The 22,422-nt window shown below is 35.2% G+C and overlaps 1 long non-coding RNA gene across 1 annotated transcript; it reads right to left on the bottom strand.

Annotated features, from left to right (window-relative positions):
* Positions 1–14,445: 14,445 nt before the first annotated feature.
* LOC120324472 lies at positions 14,446–20,834 on the bottom strand. Its single transcript, XR_005565814.1, has 3 exons — positions 20,742–20,834; positions 15,867–15,944; positions 14,446–14,489 (listed from the first exon to the last, which is right to left on the bottom strand). It is a non-coding gene; the product is annotated as an uncharacterized LOC120324472 (long non-coding RNA).
* Positions 20,835–22,422: the final 1,588 nt, after the last annotated feature.

Below are 22,422 nucleotides of genomic sequence, written 5' to 3'. Positions count from 1 at the left end.
TTTTCACATTTTGGTACTGGTCCTCTCAAGACATACTGACATTAGGGTCAAGAAAAGTAATGATATAAGCAATTTCTGAAAGGTGTAAGACCATAACAACAGTACATACTTTTGGACCTGCAAACATATATATTTGGTTAAAAAGGTGTGGAAAAATCATCTAAGATGAAGATGTTCAGTAATATTACAGTGCAGTGCGGGAAAAGTAAAAAAGATTATAACCTGAAGTATATTTTGCTCCATATAGGATTTGAAAATTTTAAATATTCCTATATCTTTCAGATCTTTTCCTTATTCTGTAATGAGAACCCCATTATGATATTTTCTCCTGCTAATAAGTATACTTATACATGTTCTGATGCTACAATAAAATTCAAAAAAAAGCAAACAGATCATGAAAAAAAAATCCTTATACACTACAAAATATTATCTAGCTTTAGAATTTGCAAGGAACAAATACAGAAATTTTAACTCTATATAATTTTCTTTGTAAACTTTGCTAAAGGACAAATATTTAAACTGAGTGTGCTAAGTGACCAGAACGTAACTGGGAAATTTAACACTGAAAAAGAAAAGAGGTAATCCACCAGCTCCAAGAAAGAAACTCATAGTATAAATATTGTGCCATCAAAGAGAAGTGGCACAAAATTCAGCCATCTGAACACTGGGATACACAACTAAACCAACAATAAGAAATAATAAAATGAGATATATGTCTGAAGTACTTTTTCTTGCTTGAGTTTAGGCACATCAGATTGGGTTTAGGTTTAGGTGTGCATGGATGCATAATTTCTGCCTAACTCATACATAACTTGGAAATACATCTCTAGCAATTAGCCTTACGAGTATATTAGTATATTTCCAGCCATTTAAGAATTTTTATATGCACTCTTCCACTTTGTAAGTGCTTTTTTAGGTATGACCTTCAATGATGTTCTTATTGATAATTACACGAAAGTTTACCACTTCTTGTTCAATCAGATTTGCATACCAATTACAGCAACCTACCAAGGCAATTTAATAAAGCAGCATTTTAAGGTCTCAAAGTATAATGGTGTTCCAGTTTCATATAACTAACAGCTGATTTATCTAGCTCATAAATCAGTTGATTCTGCCAACATTTAACAAAGTTTGAAACAATAGACTTGCAAATAAATGGAGATGGACACAATTGCTCTACGTACATGCAGAAAACTTTCCAATATCTCCAAGATTTCCAAGAACATTCTCACCACAGGAGCAGTTTTGCTGAAGATGATTATGCAATTTTGCTTGTGGTAAAGAAACTACTGGTACTTAAATAATCATAAACACAAAAAGCAGGTAATGTCCTGTGCTGGTTTTGGCTAGGGTAAAATTAATTTTCCTCACAGTGCCTAGTTCAGTTTTAGATTTCTGGTGAACACGGGGTTGATGTTTCTGTTATTGCTAAACAGTGCTTAATCAGAGCCAAGGCTTTTTCTGCTTTTTGTTCTGCCACATTGGCAAGGAAATTGGGAAAGTACGGGAGGTTTAGAGGAGACAGAGTTGGGACAGGTGACTGAAACTGACCAAAGGGATATTCCAGACCATATGACATCATGCTCGGTACATAAAGAAGGAGGAAGCCAGGGAGGATGTTTGGAGTGATGACTTTTGTCTTCCCAAATCACTGTTATGTGTGATGGGGCCCTGCTCTCCTGAGGATGGCTGAGCACCTGCTTGCCCATGGGAAGTAGTGAACGAATTCCTTGGTTTTGTTTGCTTGTGTGCACAGCTTTTGCTTTCCCTATTAAATTGTCTTTATCTCTGCCCCACTATGCCATAGGTTTTTCCCTGAGGTTACAGTATTTTGGAGAAACTTGAAGTCTATTTACTCACTACAGTTCAAATGAACTTTCATTCGTGAACCTCATTCCTGCCCTTTTGCCATGAGAAAAGGACAGGAATGAAACCCATGAATTATAAACTTTCAAAATATGAGTGCAAATTAGTGACGATTGTCCTTCTTAGTTAAGACAATATCACCCTTGCAAAGAGAAAAAAATACACAAAAAAATGGGAATTTAGGTGTTTTTGCTTTACTAAATTTTTTATGCTGTACAGTGATTATGACTCACCCTTTTTTCCTTTCCTCCAGTATTAACCATCTTGACCTCCATATGCATATTGAAGAAAGGCCAAGGCCTTTTATCCTTATCTATGTCTATCATAATTAAACCCATAAAATATCAGTCTCCCTTTTTTAGCATCATCAAGAGGTAAATCTAATTGTACTGCAGAGTTCACAACGTATCGATGAAAATTTTCGTCATCAGTAAACAAAAGTAGAAGTTATTAGGAGAGGAGATGATAAAAATATACTCTGTGATAAATAATTGGTTACTGTGCTCTTCCTTCCCTTGTAAATATGTGGTTGCAGAGGTGCAGTCACTTGATTCTTGGCATCTGGTATGAGAGAGATAACATTCGTACTGAACTGTGCTGCATAAAGCTGTGACACACTGCTAAGTGCAAGATTGATGTCCTATGTGCCTAGCCAAAGAGAATATCAGGAAAGAAATACCACTGAAGAGAAGAATAAGGCTCATAATTTTAGTATCAAAACCAAGTAAAAAAACTTTACAATATTGTTCCAGAACATACTGAATTTAAGTACTTTTCACTATTTGTTGTTCCCAAAATATTCTCATTCAGGTTGAAACAGAGGCAATATATAAGATAACAGAAGCACATTACACAGTATTAGGAATCCCATAATGTTATCAGAAGTTTGGCAATTCTTTTTTGCTTCTTCTCACCATTCCATCTCAAAATCAACTTACACAGAACAGCTTAAAACTTTGACTCTTTAGCAACAGAAACACAGTGTTTAGTTCCTTAACCCTAACTTAACCTTAACATAAACCCAAACAAAATCCACCATCATCACCAGAAAAAAAAGCTCAACAAAACCCAAAAATAAATCATTTAATAACAAACAAACAAAAAAACCCAAACCAAAAGCAGCAAAAACAACAACAAACAAACCAAAAATGACTCTCTCATTTTATGTTGTAAATAACTTTTGAATGTCAATATGCTCTGTATATGTGTTTTCTAGAAAATTGGTCTGAACAGGTACCATGTTACTTTAAAGGAGGACAAGCAAAATGACACATCTTTGTAAGTCTGTACTTTCTGTCCAAGAAACTATGTTAACTTCTATGAAATCAGTAGTTAATGATATTTCAAAAGCTATATTTAAGGTTAAATGAAGGCTGAAGTACCATCTACAACCTGATTTGCCTTTCCTCTTCCCACTTGTCTACAACAAGAATAGCAGGTAAAACAAAACCCGCAAAACCACAGTTTGGCAGGAAACTTATTCTACTTGTAATACTCCCAGTACATCTAGGTTTATAAACACTCCTGTGTTTAGTGATTCATGGTACCTGACACTTCTACAGTATTATTGCATTGAAAACCTGTTTGCAAATCCCTTCAAAACACATCTCGTTTAATTTATTATCAATATCTGATCAACTTTCACATTCCAGATACCATGGACTGATTGATATTTTGTTTCATCTAGAATTGTTTGAATTACAAGCATCAAAATTAGGCATATCAGAGAATATTTTCACTTCATAAAATCTAATGCCAGCTTTCATCAACACTGCATCAGGAACGCTTTAGAGCTAAAGAATACATCTGGCTTCACAGAAAATGTATTTCAGCCAAATTCATCCATCCCAATATCTGTACCAGGATGAAAAAATAGTGGTAAGTAAGGCATAAACCAGTATATTGAATTCATATGAAAGGAGTATTTTCAGAACTACACAGTTCTAGAAATGCACAATTCATTTTTTAGATGACTTGAATCACGTTAGTCTAGTAATTTGCTTACTGTTTCAGAGAAAAGATCAAGTTTTTGTGGTTTATTAAGCCCTGCATTGTCATATACAATAGTGAGCAGTTCTGAACAGTTATGCATGAAATTAAAAGAGCTACACAAAGAGCTACATAAATGTTATGTAAAGAGGCCAAAATAATCAAATACCGCAGTTGTCATGTGTTGTTGCATAGGTGACAGAAACAGAAAGCACCAGAAAGGTCAAAAATTACAATGCCAGGGAGTAAAAGTAACGGCTCAGAGCACAAAATCTAAGTTTCTGTACATGACCTATTTAAATAAATTAGCTTGTTCATTTATTGTTTAAACCACTTTTGCCATAACTGTCCATCACTTTATAAAGAATGTAGAGGTTTTAACCCCGAGTTGTTCTGAAATACATTAATTTAAATCCATCATTGCATTTATTTATAAATCATGAAATCTTAGGGAAGTTAATAACAGAACTCACACCAACCTCAAGAAGAGGCAGTTACCCAGAGTGTCAATCCATGGTATGGTTCATACTCAAAATTTCACACAAAGAGGAAATAAATTTAAGACTGTCCTTGGAATGGTGTTGTTTGAAGGTTTGAGTATTTTTCAAGCTGCTGATATTTCCCATTAGGTCTTCCTGTGCGTAATACTCAGATGCTGCTAGAAAAGAGTCTCCACATGGCTCCCCTTAACAATTACTCAACTATTGTCAAAAAAAGGCTGACTGAATGTATGCTTTGATATGTAATAAGGAAATGCTTTGTGTCAAGACACAAAAGAGGTCAATGTTTTTGCTGGAGTAAAACATTTCGTCACAGATTACTTCAAGGGCAGTAGATATGCTTTTGGGTCATATAAGCATCATACAAGACAGGATATGTGCACTTTCAGGGAAGATCACAGATGATCATCAGCAATAAGATGCAGGAACAGAGCTAGCTAGCGCTGGTTGAGCTTTTGCTGCCTGGAGTCAGTTAAAAGATAATGGTAGCCTCTTGAAAAATGAAACAATGGGTGAAAATAGCTAAAAATAAATTTTATTTATTATTTTTATGACTTTGATATGTATACGTAAATAGATTTCACAAATAAAATTCCCAGCTTCTTAAAAACATGCCTTCAGTAATACTTGTAGACAATCTCTGATAACTATAGCAGCCTTTTATTTTGAATTAAACTATCAAAGGTGAAATGAACTTAATAAATTAATGGACTTCTAATTCATTGCAACTTTTTGTTCAGAGAATTATTTCTGAGCAATTCTGGTCATGTTCTGCTGCGGACAGTCAGGACTGCAGCATGCAGTAAGGAGACAAATTTTCATCCTGACCTCATCTAGAACATAACAGCAATTTAAGAAAAGCAGTAAGGCTTTGAAAATTATAATGATAAAGGAAGATCATTTGTGTAATTTCTGTAATGTCGAGCACTACCACTGGGCACTCACCATTGATTTCATTTCAGCACTTTGCAATGAGTTGCTACTACCACTGTTCTTCGAGTTGTAATTAAGGTAAAGTTACTGTGACAATTTTGTAATTTCAGATTTTCAGATTTTCATTTCTGAGGTTTATATTTTGATGAAACTCCTTCTCACCAGCCCACAGCTGTAAGCTAACAGACTGTAACAAATCTAAATGTCATATATAATGAAAATATAGCAAATGGAAAGGCAGCACAAAGCACAGAGAGTTCTAACTTTACAAGTACTGAAAGTTAATCAGTGATTCCTGGATGTGCAGAACATATTATTCTATTCCCCTTTCCACAAGTTCTCTCTCAGGACCAAGTAGCCCCTCATTTCTAATAAAACACTAAAACAGCACATCTAGACTCTTTTGACAAAATATGTGATATGTATTAGTTACCTCTGCATTTCCACTACAGTTCTAATTCACTTGTAAGTATGATTGTATCAAAGGTTGCAAAATCCAACATATTAAAAACAAAACTATTAAAAGAGATCACAAAATGATCTGCAGCTTTTTTAGACTAAGTTAAATCTCACCTCATCTCCTATGCAGGAAAAAAATAAATTTAAGGTTGCCATTGATCTTTTCACAGCATAAATACGATGTTTTATTCTTAAATTGTCAAGTAGAGTATGTGCTGACATTTGTTATAAATTTTAGTTCTTGTAGAACCTTTCTTGTTATCCTTGAGAAATGGTTTTCCTGTCTTGCTTAAGTTATTCCACTAACACTATTCTAATGCTATTCTAACAGTAGTATAGTTTTGATAAATTTGTCTTTACATCACAACAATAATAAATTATGTATTAAAACTTATACAGTCTTACCAACTTGTATAAAGATTCAGTAGAAGAAAAAAACAAACATAAAAACCAGACACAAAAACCCCCTCATTCCAGAACACATTCTGTGCAAAACCAGTTTGTACCTATTTCTGGATTCCCTATTACTCATCAAATAAAATGGACAGGTACATTGTTCTTTCCCAGCTAGTCTGACCAACTTCAGGTATATAAACCTACACTGCGTGCTATAATAATGCCAGAAGATGGAAGATTTTTCCTTAAGAAGATGCCTTTATACTCCAAAGTACTTTACTGGATGTATCTGCAGCAATATTGCAGCACTTAGGTATGCCAATTGTTTGGAAACAATACCTAGATATGGTAAGCGCAATTTTTTCAGTATTTACTTAGATTGTGCCAATGAAAATCAAAATGCACACTGCTCCAAAATAGTCCATCAACTAGACATTTGAATACACAGGATAAATGGTTAAATTTCACACAAATAGTACTGTTGTCTTGACACTTGTGTTCTTCACCAGATAAATTTGTCTCTTTAAATGTAAGCCTGCCTGTTTCAGCTCTACCCTTTGAAAGAATATCACAGAGAAACGATAGCACCGCAGTTCCTACTTGGATGTGAAAATCTTAACAAATGTCCTTGGCAATTGTATTCCAACAAACATTCTGGAGACAGACTAATGAATGTTAAAAGTATTTAAATGAGTTGTCCATGGCTATATGAAAAGTCACTATGCTTGTTTAGATTGCAAAAATGTTGCTGCCAACATTTTTAGTAAACCATAATGATCTTTTTGTATGATCATTCTGTGATCGATTCCTATTTAGCTGCGTTCTTTTATTCTCTCTACATAACTTTCACTTGGGCCTGAGACAGATCATTCATACAGGTGTGTGAAAACCCAATTCCTTTATTTCTTCTTCTTAAAAGATTTTAGAGACTATCCCATGGGTTTTGTTTTTTCACAAACTATTCCAGTGTGAGTTCTTTCCATGGGGTGCAGTCCTTCAGGAACGAGCTGCTCCAGCATGAGACCCCCCCATGGGGTCACGAGTCCTGCCAGCAAACCTGCTCTAGCATGGGCTTCTATCTCTTCAGGTCCTGTCAGGAGCCATTTCCTGCATGGACTCTCTATGAAATCATAGCTTTCTTAGGAGCACATCCACCTGTTCCAGTATGGAGTTAGAAAGCCAAGATAATATAGTTGAATAAGTAACTATAATTTCTATACTGTAAATAGAAAACAAAATTTTATTTTTTATGTTATTTTGGAGTACTTCTTTTGTCCTTCTACATTATAATACAGATTATGCCTATTGCCGAATCAACTGCAGCTAATTTTACAGTGGTATTAGGAGTAGAAATTTTTGACCGGCTATGGCTCATACACACTTTGCTTCTTCTGAGGTGGGTAGACATGCTCTGTTATAATTCTGCATTTTTGATCTGTCCTCTTGTACATTTCTGTTACTTGTTCTACATTGCTGTTGCTGTCTAATTGATGAAGTTTCACACTGTAAATCTTTTATTGTGTCTCTGTGTCTCATTTTGGTTTTAATTGCCAGAAATTATGTGTTATTGCTATATAGATGCCTTTCAAAGAAGAGATTAGATTAAATGATCCACAAAGTCACTTCCAGTCCAGTGCATTGTAGTTTGAGGTTTAGAAAAAAATTGATCATGGTAACAGCTATATGAGGTTTCTATCAGTGATACTCTGTGATGATATCACCGACACACTGCGTCAAGCACTCTGGCAGTCTTCAGGTTTATAGAATATTAGGAGAGTGGACATAAGTACAGCTGGACTTGTGTTATACTTAAAAATGTTCTAAACACTCTTTACTGACAAAGTATGAGATTTCTGGTCATATGACAACCAGATACATAGAAAACACAGAAATCCTTGGAAAAATTTAGAACAGGAAACATATATATAAAAGATGAGAAACATGATCACTCCAATAAAGGATTGTCACTTAAAGTAGTCATTTGACATCTTCTATAGCCAGTAAAAAGAAATAGAGATTTCTACACCGTGAATTTCCTGAGTGCAAAGCAGATCTTCGGAAAAAAAAAAAGTCAAATCTTTTAGAGAAACAGACCCTGAGTGAATGTCCTGAAGTTGTGTAAGAGAAGGTTTAGCTTAGATATTAGAAAAAGATTCTTCACCCAGAGAGAGGTTTGGCACTGGAACAGGTTCCCCAGAGAAGCAGGCACAGCAGCAAGCCTGACAGAGTTCTAGGAACATTTGGATGATACTCTTGGGGACATGGTGTGAGTCTTGGGGAAGGTCCTGTGCAGGATTAGGAGTTGGACTCAATGGTCCTGATGGGTCTCTCCCAACTCAGCATATTCTGTGGTTCTGTGATAATTAATTGAGATCTAGATGTCCACACTAAAATCACCAAGTAGATCAAGTGAATCTCATGATAGATGAATATCAAGGTGTGTTGTTTTTAGCATAAAGTCTGTATCAGCTGGAGCATGTGAAATTCAGTGTCTAAAATACAAGCCTGGTGTTGATTAAACAGTGTAATTTGGCCAAATTCTGATATGATTATCTTCTTTTTATATGTTATGTACTGCAACTATACATGTGACAAAAACAAGTGTAACTAACATGGTATGTCTGTAATTCATTAATAACTGCTGTGCTGAATAAATAGTTGTTAGAAAAGAATGATCTTCGTGAATGTCTAAATTGCAAACAGCTTTTTCAATTTCTGAGCACTGCAAGAAAAAAACCCAAACCAACCCATAGACAGTCTTTACTCTGGAACTCATTAAAATACACGTGGAGACAGGTGCAATACAGCACTTTATAGTAACATTGTTTCACTTTTCAAATGTCTTACCTACATGTACAAAATCAGAAAATAAAGTGACCTCCTCTGAACTACCCAGGTGAGCTGTTTCAAAAAAGGAAGAAAAATTCCATCTCATTTCAGCACCTTTGAAAATAAAACTATTGCAAGAGTGATGCTTAAATATGGATTTATAAGCACAACTTCAAATATTCAGGTTTAAGAATCTGGCCATTGTACAGAATGATAAGGTGTTCATATGTTGGCTTAAAATATTTGCCAGATATCTTTTGAAATGTAATAAAGACTGTGAAATAGAGAGAGTCAGGGTGAGAACAAAACTGAAAATACTTCTTGCAGAGAAATAACCTTCCTTTCAAACAGATGCTTTCCTATTAGCTGCTACCTCTGACCCATATCCTTTAAAAATGACCTCCTGTGAGCAATGTGTATAATAAGACTTATGCTGAAATAACCTCAGAACGTGGACAAGCATGACAGGAAATAAGTATTTTACTGACTTTAGCTACAAGCAACAATATTTATATTTAATAAGAAAATAATAAACATGACATTAAATTTCTAAAATTACAAAGACTGGAAGCCATCCATGAAATTGTCAATTATCTGACTCTCCCTGCAGTGCTGAAAGGATAAAGCAGATTCAAATAACACTTTGCACTGCATCAATCTCCAATTTATACATTCCCTCTAACTCAGCCTCTTTAACCTCTCAGAACCAGTTCTCCCTATGCTCATTTTCTTTAAAAAAATAACATTTGACCTGTATACTTAACCCAAATGTGAGTTCATCTCAAATATGCATTTTAGACCAGATTCCCAATATCTATTCTCTTCAAGAAATGTTTTCTAGCATTGTAGGAAATGGAAGGATCAAAACATACGTATTACATACATACATACTACTCAAAACATACGTATTACTATTATACTTTCTCAGAGTGATTCTCTAATTCCTATCTGAGTTTATCGATGCTGCAAATCATGAATATCTGAAATAAAGATACAAGTATCAAGATGTCTACTTTCTTTTCTGCCCTTGAGTAACAATTATCTACATACCACTATTACATATCTCCTTCAACCTAGACAAAAACTACTTTGATTAATTAAATAGCTAGAATTGGATAGACATTCTTAGAACTGGTTTTAGAACTATTCTAATATTTCAGCATTCAACAACTTTTTTTTTTTAAGGAGTATTAGTTGTAGTCACACATTGTTAATTCATCAAGACTAAATTTTACTGTAAAAATATATGAGTTATGAAAGTTGACTTACTGACAGAGTCTCCAAAATCAAGCTGGAATTTCTCATCAGAATAGGAGGGAAAAAATGAGATGATATGCAGAACTTCTCTTTTTACCACATTGTCTCCCTTCCACTTTGCCTCTTGAAAAGTGACCAGCTCTCAAAGCAAATTCCACAGGTCCCTCAAATTAGCAGCTTTCCCTGAACTTTTGCAAGTATTTCCTACTTCTTTTTGAAGAACCTTCACAGTAAGAGAATGTTGAAACATGTAAATCACTCCTTGAAAATGACACATTGCTGTTAATTGCTGTCTTGCTGGTGTCACGTGTTTACTAGACCAGAGTTAATCATGATTTTACTGTTTAGAAAGGGTTCATTACAAAAGTCTTTCAGAGAGTATCTGCTGGTCTTTAAAAACAAATAGTGTAATCTCAGAGGAATGTGTCTACCTAAGGTTAGATGGAAAATATAAAAGACTAATTATCATCCTGAATCACCATTCAGCCATCTGTTGTATAAGAAGGCAGTGCCCAAATCTGAATCAAAAAATAAGAACATTGTGAGAGAAGTCTAAATGTGTTTTGATAGAGTATTTAGGGAGGTAATAGCATAATATTGCAAGTAAATTTAATTTTCAAGTAATGATACCATTTCTTCTCTAAATATTTTTATATTATAAGGAATGTATGGATAGAGACTTCTAGATATCAAATAAATTAAATGATGTTACAGGCATTCCGTGCTCATATCCCCTTGCATAGGCAGACTGGTGGAAATTAAAGAATATGCTAAACACAAAAAGCTTCACAAGAGACTTGAATCAATTTTCATGGTTTTGATACAAATTATTTGATAGTTTATGAGTTGTGCATTAAATTGAAAGCACATATAAACACATTATGTCACTTACAGTAGCATTTCCAATATTTCAGTCAAGCAAATCGTAAACTTCACATTTTTATTTCCAGCAAGTACTTCACTTGTGACAGACAGTACCTCTTATCTTTCTGTGTTAATTACTCACTATCTGTTATTTTTAGCATGTTTTACATCAAAAGGCTGAGGTTGGATAAGTTGACTCCTGACTGCTGACTGTGGAGCTGGTGTGAGGTGGTCATGGCCAGCTCCCTGACAGTAATTAACCATGGCTGGATAGGATAAGCTCCTAGACTGAGACTTATAGAATAAGATAAATGAGTAAGAAGTCTGCAGTAGAAGAGGAGCAACAAACTTGGTTCTCAGGACTGCTGAAAGACTCACTTCACAGAAACTCTTGTTTCTCAGGGCAAACCCCTCAGGCTGCCCTTCAGTAGCAGCTAACACGGCCCAGTAACAGCAGACGTGTAGAGCAAACTGGTGCTAAGGACCTGGTGACCACAGTATATATACTTAATCAGGATTTACTTCATCTTAAATTTAGTCTGATTCATGAACTGAAAATACATTAGCAATAGGTGTGTGTGCTTCTGAAATGTATCATCCAGTTTAATGTTGTCTAAAGAAAAAAAACAACTAGTTTGTATGCTTGCTGAGACCACTCTGTAAATAAAACAAAGCACAATAAGAGCTGCAAAAAAATGTAGTCTTAATCCAAACTAAAATGATAAGGTAGGAAAAAAACTTCGGAGATGAATGACAAGCAATTTTTTCTTATAAAATATAATGTGCACTTGGTGAAAGCTGAAATGACATTAAAAATTGCTGGAGAGACAGATCCATTCTACAATAATAAAATGGCAAAACATAGGTTTTCAGACTTCTTTATTTCTTCTTTTTTCTTTTACAAAAGATCTCAGTTTTCTCTGTAGGCAGTGTCACTTCATTCTGGTGCATAATAAGATACAGCATTAGATATTGAAAAGTTTTTGGCATTTTTTTTGGTTCCCTTAGAAGAAGAGGTGAACTTACATACAAGATAGATACTTTGCAGAAGAAACCAAACCTTTTTTTTTTTTTTTTTTTTTTTTTTTTTTTTGTGGAAGGGAAACTTTAAACTTTGATTTTGGAGGTAGGGTCCTTCTTTAAGGTTCTAGATGAAGTAATAAACATAGTATCACACAGCATACACTTTCTCTCTACAAGCCAAGCAGTTCCATTGACCAAAGCACATATTCTTTATTTTTGGCATTGAGGATGTAAGCCCTTCCTCCCACCCCGCCATCCCCTTGCCCTGCAAAAAAAAAAAAAAAAAAAAAAAAAAAAAAAGAAAAACTAAAGCCTTCCATCACAGCTTTCTACCGAAGGAATGTAGTCTAGTCCCACAAACAAAAGCTTGTAGCAGAGCAAGTTTGACACCATACCAGTGCTGTTATCATAACTGATAGATCCTTGTAGCAAGTTGTCCTGGTTTCAGCCAGGGTAGAGTTAATTTCTTCTCAGTAGATGTTACAGTGCTGTGATAAGAGTTCTATATAATGTCTATATAGGGCTTAATGGTAAATTATTTCTGTTGAGCATGTTATTCAAAGACCCCAGGGCAATGACATACACATGACTAGCCTGTGCTAATAAAATATTTGTTGTCTTAGCAAGAGCAAACAAACATAAAGGCTTGCAGGCTGCTAAAGGAAAATATGAAATTTTAACAAGGTATAAGGACTTAAAGAGCACTGTTGCCTGTGTCAAACACTGTTACCACAGAAGAACTCTGCCATGAGATAAGCACAGAATGGAGTGACAGGATGGTTCTAACTCAAACCCTGGCAGAAGCAAGATCTGATTGGCACATCCTGGGTAATGCATCCAGATAAAAATTCCAACTGTGGCAAACCCTGTAAAGAAGCAACTGCTTGTACACATATCACTGGTCAAAGAAAGACCACTCCGAGTTACGGGACAGATGCCAAATGTGACCACCAGAGCCTCCCTGCCCCCCATCCCTTCAATATGCCTCAGTGGATACCTGGAACTTGGACTGTAAGTTAAGCAACTGTGAGGGGAACTTGAGATAAGATAAAAGTGGTACTTTTGTCAGATCTTAACACAAGGTTCCCAAAGGCATAAGCACCAGATGTTAACAGAGTTCTTCAAAATTAAAGCACAGAAAAGTATAAAGGCCACAAGGCTACAATTATGATCACAAAGGAGTAACTACTTGTCACTAAAAGACTGTAACTTTCTGACCTCAGTAAAATTGGTCTTGGAGATCACACAGACAACAAAGATCAGATATATAACACCTGTAAAAAATTATGCATATGGTAAAAGTTGAATGTAACATGGAAATGTAAATTAATGAAGAAAAAGAAAATTGTGTTAAAAAAAAAACTTGTAAAAAAAGGAAAAGAACAAAACCCTGTAGATCCACAAGTGACAGGAAAAACCCCTTCCACCATCATACTCCTCTTGATGACTGCATAAAAAGACTTTAAGGAATAAATATTTGAAATTGTGATGTGGTCTACAAGTTTCTGTTCCACTTCAGGTTCATCTATTGCTGAAATGATCTAGCCCATCCACAGACTAAGTTACACCTTAAAATAATGACTTATACTTGATTCCAAGTTAAGAAAAAAATATAAACCATTCAAAAGAGTTTGGGTTCAGTAGAAAAACGTTAAATCAAAATCTGCAGTGCAATTATGGTTACTGATAGCCAAATCATTCAGGCACTATGTTTATCATTTGAAAACTGCAGTAGGTTCTATTAAACCGTATAGAAAGACAGTACTGATCAAAGCAAATCCAGCAATGTATCGTGTTACTCAATTGCTTCACCTTATCCTAGGAATGAAAATTAAAAAACAAGCCATTTCCAGTCTTCTTTGCGCCCTGCTTAAAGGGTAGCTGAGAATATGCTGATAAGATTGCTTTTTCAGGAGAAAAAGAGAGTATGTCCTGAGTAAAATCTTGATTTTTTTTCTGGTGTGTGAATCCGAAAGAGCACAATCTTTTTCTTAGATGGTTATACTTCAGGATCTGTGCTATTGAAAAGTTGTGTAAAGATAGATAAGAGTGATCACTGGAGTGGTCTGTTGCCCTAGATTACCTTGTCCTTTTTGCCAAATTTTAAGTTGTCTGTTTCACTGAATATAGTAAAATAAGAATGTTTCATAAAGGTCAGATGAAAGATGACCATGACTGGTTTTTTGTTTTGCCTCTGTTTGCTTACCATGCTTTACTTTATGTCTTTAAAAAGGGATTGTTGTGCAGCAAACTGAAAAAGCTGCTTATTTGTCTTTCCTGGTTGCTGTAAATTGAGTCAGACAGAAACTTCTGGAAAGATGAAATTTTTCTTTACTTGCAAATGTCCAAATTTTCCAGGGTGGGTCTTCTAACCTGCATAGAAAAAGAGAGTGGGACAAGCAAAAGATACCACGGGCAAGCAGAGGCTGGTAAAAAAGCAGGGCAGAGTTGACCAGCCAAGTGCTTAAAATAATAGGGAGAACAGAGATTCAGAACGCACTTCAGGTGAGGTCTGGCAACACTCATCTGTTGTCTGGTATTCTTGTAAAGGACAAAAAGAATGGAGCAAATACTCATCTTGAAAAGACAGAGTAGGAAAAGTAAAGATTGTATACAAATCTTCCTAATTTCACTCTGTCTTAGCCAGCAGGTCTGAGGTTTTACATTTAAAAATATCTGCTTGGTTTAGTGTTCTCAGAAAGCCTAGCTTTATAAGTTTCCCGTTCTCATGGTATTTTGCATATGCTCATTTAGCAGAAAACATTCCCAAAAACCTAGCCAATTTCTGATGTATTTTAACAACACTGATGAAAAAAAGTGCAAGGAGGAAATAGTGGGTGAAAATTGAATGAATTTTATGAAATTTGGAAATTAGAAACAAAAATACAATGAAAAAAGAAGATGGAACATATGGCAAGATTAATTCTAAAGTATTCTAGATTGTCTCCTTCACATCTTCTCTAAAAACTAAGAAACTTAATTTGCCCTGAAAGGCCATGTTATGCCCTTACATTTCCCAGCATTCACATTAACCATGTAATTTTAGAATACCATTGTGCCTCATCAGGCTCATATGCTCATCCCACATTCAGACTTAGACCAGGAACATGGGAATATGAGTGAGCATGATAAACATTACTGTCACCTGATGTTTTAGAGGGCCAGTGCATTAAGACCATGGTTGAAAACTGAGCAAATGGCAATCATTTTTTCAGTGAAAGTGACTTTAAAAATGAAAAGTATCTTTATTATTTTTCATTGCTCAGTTTTTGCTATATAAAATAGAAGCACAAATAGAACTCTGTTTCATATTGCTTACTCTTAAACACTCAGATACTGAGTTAGACAGTACCATAAAAAATTCCATAGGCAAACAAATAACATCAAAAGGCACTCTCATATATAGCAATGTTATATAACCTCAGTTCTGTGATCAGGGACTAATTCACAGCATGAGTAATAAAATTTCTTTATAAGTTTTCAGCAGATACACAACCCTGAGTCCTTTTTTGTTTCTCAGCCATATTCCCTTTTTTCCCTCATTCCTCAAAATAAACTCAAATAGTTAAAATAGCCCAAAGACATAATACCTTGGTCAAGCTACTTGGCTGCATTTCTTTTATGTCCTCTCATTATTTATAGCAATAGGCTACAAGTTCTTGGAGCAGCAATGCCATTATATGAAAGCTAGTCACATAAACATTAATAATATTTCTTAGTTTGAATTCTATGTCAAAGATATAGACTTACTCATTATTTTCTGTTATTTCCAACTGCCTCTAGATAATGGTTATATTTAATAGGGTCCCCTTCGTAGCTTTTTTCTTCCTGTTTATAATAAAGCATAACTAAGGATGATTTTTGAATATTAAAAACTTCAAAGGTAACTAAGCTGTATTAACTGAGCATAAGAAGAATGGAAGAATTCAGAATCATCACTCTTTTTTTATTATTTTAATCCTTTTTGCCCTATTGACACAATAAAGAGGGCTTCATAACAACTGCTATCTGAACTGCTGTGGTGCTCCAAGCTATGCATTAATCTTCAAAGCTGAAGCATTTTGATTAGTATTTCCAAGAATGATAGTGTGGTGTTAGTAAATCAGTGATTCCAGTTCTGTAAACACCCTTATATACTTTTTATTTTTCCCCATGACCAAGGAACATAAAAATATTTTTATTAGTAATTTTTGTCCAGTGCTTCAAACTTTACCGTCATCTGCAAATTGAGATTAAAGAAGACAAAAGAAGTGCCAGAAATTTACAGCTTTTGAAAAAACCCAAACCTCATAGTAGTTATATTTTTGTAAATAAAAATTCATGTCATGGTTCAGTACATTTTAATAACTGTTATTTATAATAAAAGCAATTTAATACTCAATTATTACTAATTTAGATTCATGCTTTCATGACAGGAATAGATTAAAATCAACAACACTAAACAAAAAAAATCCACTGCAGTCTGAGAGAATAATTTATTGTAATTTTTTTAAGCAATAAATGTTTTCAATTAGTACTCAGAATTCATTAGTAATTAAATATATTATGATTAAATATGGAGAATAAAGCAAAAAATGGAAGAGCCTATCAGCAGAGGAAAGACAATGATAAAGAAAGGAGCTAAACATCATAATCTAAGAAAGAAAAAAGGATTCTATATTAATGTTGGTCAAGAAATAATATTAAAAAATAGGTGGCAGAAAACTAGAGAATCAGAGTAATGGTGACAGAAAAAAAGGTAGGAATGAAGACTCTGAAAGTGTTCAATTTATAGAGCACATATTCCTGTGAATACAACATTACTGTCTCTAAAAACAGGGTCAGAAACTTTATATTACATCAACAGTGCAATACCCCAGGACTTGTTACTTTTTCAGGATTTCCACAGAATCACATATTTTAATAACCAAGTGATAGCTCCCTAACTCATACTAGCTTTTGTTTAGCTTCGTGAAATTATATGGTTGAACATTTATTGTTAGAATAATATCTATGCATGTTTTTAACTATTATATAGTAACTACAGTTCTGTGTCTCTGTATATCAGCTGTTTTTCTTTATTATAAAAATTTTCCTGGGTATAGTGTAAGAAGCAGACAGGAGTTCTGTCTCTCCAGCAGAAACGCACAAGTTGGATCTGATATATTTGGTATTGCTCTCCTTGAGCCATCTGGCTGAAAACGACTTTTGAAAATTTTTAGGCACAAGTGATGTTTATTCTCTTACATGAACACATTGAACAGTGCAGCAAATCATTAAAGCTCAGCAGGTAGCCTGAGAATAGGAGCTGTGATGAAATTATGAAGATATTTGACTTCTCTCAGCATCTATGGAAGGAAACATTTTCCCCTTAGATATATTTCAGCTATTTTTGGAGCATGGTCTTTTGGGATTAAGCATGACAAGACTTATAAGAGCTTTAAAATTGGAAACAAGAGAGAACAGTGATAAAGACAACTATAAATTCCATGTCTGGTTATAATAGGAGATGTAGAAAATCAGGTACTTGAGGATACAGTAAAAGGTACAGGAGTATTTTCAGGTATGGAGAGTGAGGTTTGATATTCATGCAATTAACTATCAGACAACACATGGCACAGCTAACTCAGCAAGAACATAGGCTGAAATCTGAAATAAACAACTAATACAAGCTGATGGAATAACAAAATGGAGAAATTATTAAATTTATTTCAATGCATGAGAATAAATGCTATAGTAGTAGAAGAAACTTCATAACTGGAATGTAATATTAGGTCATAAGCCATTTAAAAATATTAAAATAAGCAAAAAGTGTTTGGAAAAACACTTGTACTAAGGAAAAAAATAAGATTATGTAGAGATGGAAAACCTGATGTAGCATAGTTAGCCTTGACTAGAATTATTCAGAGAAAATATTGTACAAGAGATTTTATTGGTTTAATATGTGAATCTGAGGTAGGTGACCATGTTGGGATATAGATAAAGTTAGATTTTAATATTACTAAAGAGACAGCATGAATGTTTTCCTGTTTAGTTATTCTAGTTTGCATATAAGATTTCGAGACAGTTTTCACAGGGAGAGAGAAGGATAGTGATTGTGGTTACACCTACATTGACAAATCCTTTTCTTCTTGTTTCATGGCTATTTGTCCCAATGATCATCTATATTTCAAGTTTGTTATTAAATCCCAGGCTTTCTTGTAAAGTAAAAACAAATAGCTCCCACTAAGACAAAAATCATCTTGGTATCCTCTTCAGTTCACACTAGAATTTCTCTCTACAGGTGATGTCAACAAGATGATACCAGGTTTAGTTCTTTCTAATTTGCACAGACCTACAATGATATTCCAGTACAACAACATGTCTTATAAAAAAATCTCACAGTATGCAACAAATATCCTTCTTGTTACGCTATGAAATGATCATTTTGACCACCTATGCCACAGTTCTCTCATTATTTAAGGCAATCTGAACTTTAAATAAAAAGTCATCAAAAAAAACCCAAAACAAACAAAACCCCAAACAAACCAGCAAAAAAAACCAAAACCAAACAATACAGGTAGAAATTAATTCTCAGAGTTCACAAGTCAAGTTCTATGCATGGTGTCAATAGAAAACTTACTCCAGGAAAAAAGATGTGACTCCAGAGACAGTGCCTATAATTTTAGCTATGCACTATGTTGAAATGGATGAAGTTGCTTGAACTATTCATTAGGTAGATTTTAAAGACAATCCTTAAAGTGGAATCTGGAAAACAAGTCTCATGTATGATTCCTCTAAACATCATTCACAAGTGAACGGTAGCAGACTTCATCTTCAGCCAAGATTTGATGGATGGAAATCAGAAGTTGCTGCTTGTTTTGAACACTTTCTAAGACTACTTGCTGCTTTGAGACCTTTAGGCGAAAAAGATGGAAAAGCATGAATTTGGAGAGGTCGATGTAATCTACCTAATGTAGGCAAGACTATAGTGTTTCCAAATAGTATTGGTTTATAAGCAGTGACTCAGTGGCTTCAAGAAATCATAACTACAGAAAAAAATTGAGAATTTGTGTTTAAGACTTGCAGGGTTACATGACACCTACACCTCACTTTGTGATCCACATTGTGTTTGCAATTCTGAACAATTTATAAAAAGGTGTTGATTTAGATTTCAAAAAGGAAAAATGAGAGGAAATGAATGTGAAAGAATTCTATAACTACACGAATAAAAGAGAAAAAATGGGGACACAACAGTTTTGCACTGAGAGCAAGGCTACATTTAAGGTAATCCAGACACAACCAAATATTAACTGAATCTTTTGTCTCAGATTTTATCCTGAGTATGGTGGAATATAAGTGGAACTGTATGAAAGTTAATGAGAATGCATATACGAAATTAGATCAAAGAATTTAGTGAACTTAAGATGGTAGGCTGATAGTCTTCATTTTTAAACAATAAAGAAGCTAGTGGTGGATCCTATAGTAAAGAAGTTAGAAATTGATTCTATAATGAACGTTTAAAATATTTAGATGTTTTAGCCAACAAAAATTAAGACTGACTGAACATATACTTGTTCTCAGCAAATACTCAAGAACTTGAATATCAGGGAGGGAAAATTGCTATTAAGGTTCAAGGGCAAAGTTGTCACAACAACAAATGGATTTAAGTTGACTGTAAATAATGTTGACTGGAAGTGAGGAGATTTATATGTCTAAAAAGGAAGAACCTGTAGAGCAAACCTGCACTCAACAGCAGAGGAAAAACTCTAGCTAAACTGAATATAGTTAACCCATGAAACATAGATTGTGCTGTATGACATAACTGACTGTAGGCACTAAACTCTGTTCCAGGTGCTTGCTTCTAATTCTTTGTCCTGTATTCCTAAAGAAAAATATATTTGCAAATTTATGTATATACACACAATTTCAAATGTGACACCTACAAAATATTTAGAGTGCTTCTATATTTTTTCCTGTCAATCACTTTTTTGCCCTCCTTTACAAAGAATTTAATTGGTTCCATGTTTTTCAAGGTTTATTGCTTAGCTTATTTGAGCTGTTGAGTTTGTCATCTTAAAAGCAGGTACCATATGAATAATAAGCATTATATATTATAATTTTAAGTAAATATGTGAAAGTGAAGCAAATATACTTGCTATACTGGTCTAGTTATCTGTAAATTTATAAGAATATTTGTGACCCTACTTTGCACCAGCATTCATAAAAGTAAAAATCTGCCTAAAGATGTGTTTAGGGAAACAGTGTCAGCAGGAATTCACCTCAATATTTGTACTGGAATTTAAAAAACTCTCTGCACTCAGAAGACACTTCCCCTCCCCCCATTCCCCCCCCCAAATTAAGATACCAATTTTCTTGTGACTAGAATGCTTGGATATATACACCCGTAGCTTTTCTTCATTGAGATGTGTTACCTGTGTGACAGTCATAATGTTCGTATACTCCTCCCTAGTATTGTCCTCCTTGAATGTTAGCCAATAAAGACAGAACATAGCTTGTTCCTTTCTTTCAGTTCCCCTTAAAACATACACCAAATTAGGTAAGACTTTGAGAGGGATAGGAGGGAATATTGTAAATATCTGAAGTAATTGGCTATATGTTGATTCACGCTGTGGGTGACCAAGTAGAGGAGAAACTAACAATTACCTGGAGAAGGACCCTTAGAGTTCTTAATTAAACGAAGATTGAAGGATAACTCCCAAAGGCAGCTTGATCACTGGATGCTTCAGCAAGTGCATAATGCTTAGTATAAGTACAAATGGAGCTCCAGATGGCCTCTCTTCAAATGTCAAGTGTCCAATGTTCCACAGAGAATCACAGAATCATAGAATCAACCGGGTTGGAAAAGACCTCTGAGATCATCAAGTCCAACCCTTGATCCACTACCACTGTGGTTACTAGACCATGGCACTAAGTACCACAAACAGTCTCATTTTAAAAGCCTCTAGGGACAGTGAGTTCACCACCTCCCCGGGAAGCCCATTCCAATGTCTGATTGCTCTCTCTGTAAAAAATTTTTTCCCAATATTCAACCTAAACCTCCCCTGGCACAGCTTAAGATCGTGCTCTCTTGTCCTACTGCTGGTTGCCTGGGAGAAGAGACCAACCCCAGCTGGCTCCAACCGCCTTTCAGGTAGTTGTAGAGAGTGATGAGGCCTCCCCTGAGCCTCCTCTTCTCCAGGCTAAACAACCCCAGCTCCCTCAGTCTTTCCTCATGGGACTTGTGCTCCAATCCCTTCACCAGCCTCATTGCTCTTCTCTGGACCTGCTCCAGCACCTCAGTGTCCTCCCTGAACTGACACAGTACTCCAGGTGAGGCCTCACCAGTGCTGGGTATAGGGGAAGAATCACTTCCCTGGTCCTGCTGGTCACACTGTTTCTGATCCAGGCCAGGATACCATTGGCCTTCTTGGCCACCTGGGCACACTGCTGGCTCCTGTTCAGCTTCCTGTCAATCCAAACTCCCAGGTCCCTTTCTGCCTGACTGCTCTCCAGCCACTCTGATAGCCTATAGCGCTATCACTATCACTACTTAAAATGGCCAAATGAGCCCTTGCAGGTAAGGTAGATTCTCTGACAGCAGTTTGATAGCATTCATTTGTGTGTTATGTTAACCAGAATGGTATTTTTTGTGAGGACACTGACATCCCCTGAGATCTTTCAGCCTTGACACAAGGACACTGAGAAACCTTCTAAAGGAGGTTTACCAGTACAAAAGGACAGTGAGTATTTATACTCTAGTGTGTAGAGAATTGCATTTACTGAGGAATCATGATACTCAGGAGAGGCACGGTAGTCAGAAAACTCCTCCAATAAAGCCTTGGAAAGCGTGCTAAGGGTTGCCTTTTCCATAAAGAAATGACACAAGGGGAATCAGCCTTAAGACTCTGTCTCTCATGTAAGCTTTTCTGTAGAAATGATAGCCAATGAAAAGTCTTTTGATAGATAAATGAGATCATATTGTTTAATTTTTGAACTGAAAGAGTCTATAGATATTGTACTGGAAAGCAGGTCTTCAACTGTAGGTAAAGCCTATTAGAACCTTCAAAAATTTCTCAAGGGAAGTGAGAATGCTGATTAATCTTCTACCTGAGGACATAAAGCCATAATAACTGCTAAACTGGCTGTAACAGAAAATTGCTTACTGTGCATCTTTAGTTTTGAGACACAGATAAGAAGTGGAAAAATCACTGAGGCTGGGAAACATGACTTATGATAGTAGCAATATGCAAATGCAACTATTTAATGTGGCAAGTAGATGTACTAAAATTTCTTCTACTGTTTATAACAGTGTTCTTTTCTAGAGAACAGATATGCTCTAAGTCAA

This window comes from Pipra filicauda, unplaced genomic scaffold (assembly GCF_003945595.2).
Source record: "Pipra filicauda isolate LSUMZ 115617 unplaced genomic scaffold, ASM394559v2 scaffold54_size4384275_pilon, whole genome shotgun sequence".
Classification (NCBI taxonomy): Eukaryota; Metazoa; Chordata; class Aves; order Passeriformes; family Pipridae; genus Pipra; species Pipra filicauda.
Note: the sequence above shows the minus strand (reverse complement) of the source record. Positions and strands in the feature narration are given on the sequence as shown.